This window comes from Acomys russatus, chromosome 11, assembly GCF_903995435.1.
Source record: "Acomys russatus chromosome 11, mAcoRus1.1, whole genome shotgun sequence".
Taxonomy (NCBI): domain Eukaryota; kingdom Metazoa; phylum Chordata; class Mammalia; order Rodentia; family Muridae; genus Acomys; species Acomys russatus.
The window spans coordinates 5,315,175-5,320,923 of NC_067147.1; positions in this window are offsets into that span (position 1 = coordinate 5,315,175).

The following is a 5,749-nucleotide window of genomic DNA, read 5'->3' on the forward strand; positions in this document are numbered from 1 at the left end:
GTCTTCATGTCAGTCCACGGGCCTGAGATCATTCTGTTTTCTGAATCAAGTGAGATGGTGATAAATCATGCTTGAACTAGGGTACAGAAAATCTGCATGAAAACCTTCTTGGAGCTAACACAAAGTAGCCTGTCCACTGGCAAAGACAGAAGAACATAGGTAAGAGAAAAGCTCAAAACTGGGCCCGGGGGGGGGGGCATTTCAAAGGCCGTTATATACATTAAGTCTGTAGGGATGCAATTCTGAAAAACATGTTGCCCTCCTGTAGGCACGAGCTCTTGGCAAATCTTATTCTCCATATTTTATAACTATCTCACACATTGCAGTTAGTCTATAAAAACTGGATGATGGCATCCCTCCTTGGCCGTTGAAGGGACAAAGGCCCAGAATGCCAAATGACACACCTGAAGTCACACCATGGTGGAACATGCCTGTGTTTTGCTATAAGTGTGAGGCTACACATCGGACTTGCCCCACCGAGAAATCTGCAAGGTCCATTGGGGATCCTCAACAGTGGAAGCCCAGAGAAGAAATGTGGGTGCTGGGGATCACAGCTCCACTTTCATGCTTGTGATGCTTAGTCTGAAATGTCAACTTGCCACTGCCTAGCATTACGTGGGAAGAGTTTCAGCTGAGGAAGTTAGATTAGGTAAGCCTGAGAGCAGAGTATTGTCTTGATTGTTAACTACTGCAAGCTGACCCAGCTCCCAGTGAACAGTACCACAGCCTGAACTGTAAAGGACAAGGAAAACTAGTTGAGCATGCAAGCAGGCAGCATGGATACATTCATTTCTCTCTGCTCTCAACTAGATCCTGCCTTGACTTCCCCAAAATGATGGGCCGTGGCCTAGAATTGTAAACCAAATAAACGTCTTCTTCCCTTAAACTGTTTTTGGTCAGCACATTTTATCACAGCAAGGGTAGAGTGACTAGACCAGCATGTTTTTTTTTTTCAACATGTATGTACGTGTTGGTCAGCACACATACACCAAGGCTTGAGTCCTGAGGGCACATTGCCTAGTGCAATCAGCACCCTCGCCAAGCTTCAGCCCCGTCCACCTTGCCAAACCATGGTCACCTCAGCCACCTCACCCACAAATCAACAGCGGCCATGGCTAAACTTTAGACAAGTGTGGATCTGGCAATCCCCATTTCCTCACCTGAAAACCAAACCAAACCGATCACCCTTTATTGGGTTGTGTTGGTTAGTGGTTGGTTTGAATGTTGTTTCTATGTTTTCATTCTCTGCTTTTGTGATTTGTTTTGTGATGTTCATGTTTTTGTCCATACGTCCCTCACCCTTACCCCAACACCTAGTAATTAAACCACTCTGACTTTTTGGCATGTATATGCATTCGTAAGGTGTGTGTGAGTGTGTGTGTGTGTGTGTGTGTGTGTGTGTGTGTGTGTGTGTGTGTGTGTGTGTGTGCATGTTCACATATATTCCAGGCATCTTCATGGATAATTCTCTACTTTGCTTACTAAGCCATGATCTCTCATTAACCCCGAGCTCACCGATTTCACTGGTCTAGACAGCCAGCTTGCCCTGGAGATACCTTGCCTCTTTATCCTGGCAGCTGGGATGACAAGTAGGCCACATACCCTCCAGCTTTTTATTGGGGGCTGGAGTTCAAAATGCCAGTGTCACTCTCATAGCACGCTCATCGTCCACTGAGCCATCTCCCAGTCCCCTACTCAGTTTTTACCTGGAAACTACTAATAGTTTTGTAGATTAACCATTAATCTGCTGTCGCTTAACCTCTCTCTCTCTCACCCTAATTTATCTCTATGACCAGTCCCTCACTTTTTTAAACCTACAAACATCTTCCTCCATGCGTCCACATCTAAGATAGTGCCACCACTATCTCTCAGACCTCCAGCCCTGCACCTCCCTTTCCTATACTGTACCCCCTTTTCTCATTACTTCTTGATTTCACTACTTAAAAATTTATCTTAATATTTATGATAATGTGTGTGGAGGGATGTGTGTGTGGTGGGGTATGTCGGTATATGTACATGAGTGTAAGTGAGTGAAGAAACCACACAAGCCAGGGGGTGTTGACTGCCCTGAGCTGGAGTTTTAGGTGCTTGTGAGATACCCAAAATGGTCCCTAGGAATTGAACTTGACTCCTCTAGAAAAACAGTACATGCTCCTAACCAGTGGGCCATCTTTCTGGCCCCTGATTTCACTATTTAAATATTAATGCCTATTGTTCTTAAGACTTTATGACTCTCACCTGCTATCATGAGTGCCCTAATGCTGTTATCTCTGAGACATAACAGGGGCACAAGTGAAGTGCAAATGTGTCTTCTACAGCAGGAAAAGCCACAAGCGCCATTAAACAAGTGAAGTCCACCACTATGCTCTCTGCAGATACTGCAGGAATTCCCGGTGAAGAGTTCTTTGGGAGCATTCGAAGAAAAGAACAGACACACAGTGGAAACAGAAAGATGTATCCATTCAACAAATACACAAATATAACAGAGAGGAGCTGAGGAACAATCAATCATGCCCCAAACAGCAAACCAGGAAAGCCCCAACACTGACAAAAGAAAAATACAGCCAGATCATCAGCAAACAAAATCCTATTCAATAATAACTTCAAATGCAAATAGTCTTAACTAAGCAATAAGAAAATAGAGGCTGACTGAATTAAAAGCCAAATGGGGATTTTTTTTTCTAAGAAACACAGTTAGTGAACAAAGACAACCGGAGACTGAGTGTCCAAGTGTAGAATTCAACTTACTAAGTAATCAAAAGCCATTAGGAAGTAGACAGCACAACCATTGTGTCTGATAATGTAGAGTTTAGATTAAAACTAGCAAGAAGAGCTTTTTAAAAGGCTTGCTACAATCCATCCAGAAGATATGACAGTTGTAAATATTTGAGTACTCAATATCAGAGTTTCTTATTTCTTCAACACTAAGATGTCTAAAAGGTCACATAAGTCTTGACACAAAAATAATGGGAAACCTGAATACTCACTCTCATAACAGATAGGTCTTTCCAAGCTAAAATTCAGCAACGATTATTCAGAGATAAATTTTGACACAAACCAAGTGGATTTAATAGATTGCCACAGAACAGTTCATCTAAGAAACCTATAATACACATTATTTTCAGTGGTACATGGAACCCTCTTCAATTTGACCACGTCATAGGCCATGGAGCAAGTCTGAACAAATAAAAAGAAATTGAGATAATCTCTTGTATCCTATCAGACTTCAAGAGAACAAAACAAGAGATAAGAGGATCTTCAGAAATCACAGTTACTTGGGGACTGAGAAATACAATTTGAATGAACAGTGGGTAACTGAAGAAATCGGTGAGGAAATGAATAAATTCTTAGAAATAAGTGAAGACAATACTAAAAGCCACCAGCTTCTCCTGGTGCAGTGGAGGCAGCCCAAAGATGCTGTAGGGAAAAGTGCTCAGATTAAAAAGGAGACAGTTCTTAAAGGAACAACCCAACGATGAAACTTTGAGCTCTAGAAAAACAAGAAGCCAACACCTATTCAAGAGATGGCAAGAAATAATAAAGGTTACTGCAGAGGTTAATGAACAAGAAAGTAAAAGGACCGTGTGCAGAGTGGTGAGTCAGAGCTGGTTCTTTGACAAGATTAACATGACAGATCTGAGCCAAACTATGTGACTCCATGAATAGAGCCAGGTTCTTGCTTGGACTGTAATTTGTTCTTGCAGCTTCAGGTAGAAGAAGCCCCTGTGGTAGCATGACTTCCGATCACCTGTCCCAGTGGTCCCCAGAGGGCCATGGCCTGATTTCTTTGGGCTGTCAGATAGGTATCTCAGAGTAGCTAGTCTTCAAGGAGCAAGCCTATGATCTAAGAGAAACACCAGCCTTTTATTCCAGGCTCATCTGTGTCCTGTGATTGCTCGCCTTCAGTGTCAACTAGTCAGTGATAGGGACAGTTGAGGGCAGTGTTCCAGATGTTCTGCATGATACCCCTTTCCGTTCATGTCTACTGCTGCGCTAGTCACTATAGCAAGGGAGTGGAACTAACCTGGGTATCCATCCGCACATGAACGGACAACGCAAATGGCGCTTATATACACAATGGAGTCTCACTCAACTGTAAGGAAAAACAAAGCTATGAAATTTGAAGGGAAATGGATGGAATGTGGAAGTATTCGGTTAAGGAAGATGACCTAGCTTCAGGAAGATGACCTAGCTTCAGGAAGATGACCTAGCTTCAGGAAGATGACCTAGCTTCAGGAAGATGACCTAGCTTCAGAAAGGTCAAACCAACACAGTATGCCTTCTGTGTGGTTCCTAACCTTCAATGTGTATATGCATGCACATAAGGGGGTGTGAGAGTGCGCACCAATGGCGGAGCTGCATGGGGTACCACAAGAGGGGACTAAGAGGCGTGGAGGGAGAGAGCACAGAAGGTCACATGTGCCATGAGTGTGAGAAGGAGGCCACGGGGCATAGAAGAAATAGTACAGAGGGCTGTAGCGGAGAAGAAAGGGGAGAGGAGCAACAATAACATTTTGTTTGGAAAATGATAGATGAAACCTCATATGCTTTATATGCAAACAATAGAAATGTATGCATGCGTATGTGTTGGGGAGGATATTAACTGCAGCCTCGCACTCGCCTTCCCTTGGCTCCCTGGTCCCTGTGCTATCCAGCAAGTGGATTCAGACAAGAAATATGAAGTGCAGTGTAGAAGACAGGCAAAATTTATTACAGAACATGAGACACTCTGCAGAGGTGAGAGTGGACCGAGTGACCGTTGCCCCAAGCTACATGTTTCAGTGGGTGATTTACTATTTTTTTCTAAAGCCTCTATGTCTTAGTTAAGGTTTCTATTGTTGTGAAGAGACACCAGGAACATGGCAAATTTTATAAACAAAAGCTTTAATGGGGCATAACCTATAGTTTCAGAAGTTTAGTCTGTTTTCATAGCACATAGGTAGTCACGGAGCTAAAGAAGAAGCCAAGGGGTCTACATTCAGATCCATAGGTACCAGGAAGAAGAAAGAGCCACTGGGCCTGGTTTGGGCTTCCCAGGCCTTAAAGCCCATCTCCAGGGACACATTTCCTCCAGCAAGGCCACGCCTCCTAACCCTTCTAATCCTTTCAAATAGCGTTACCTCCTGGTGACTACGCATTCAAACATACGAACCTGTGGGGGCCATTTTGTTCAAACCACCACACTCTGAAACAGGTGATATTCTTAGAAGCACTTTCCAGCCCTGGTGGTTGTCAGTCTCGTTTGAGTCACTGTTAAGAAAGGGACAGCAGTCTGTATTTGTCCTTTGTACTGTCCTTCAAGACAGTAACCTGTAGTCTTCCTGGTAATTCTCAAGGTCATGGTCTCAACCCAGAGCAAGAGGGGTAATTCGGACCACATTCTTCTGACCAAAAATCATGCGACAGAGTGGAAGAAAAGAATTAAAGAGGCTGGGTTTGGTGGCCCACACCTGTAATCCTAGAAGCTGAGGTAGAAGCAGGAGGATCAAAGCCAGTCTCCACTACATAGCAAGTCTGAGGTTAACCTGGCCCACGTGAGATCTCGCCTCACAAAACAGAACAAGGGCTGGAGAGGTGGATCAGCGGTTATGAGCATGTAGCACTCTTGCAGAGGACGTGGATTTTGTTCTCAAAATTTACATCAGGTGGTTCACAACTACCTGTAACGTGAACACCAAGGCATCCAATGCCCTCCTCTGGCCTCTACTGGGACTGCTCTTACATGCACAAACACCATCACACACACACA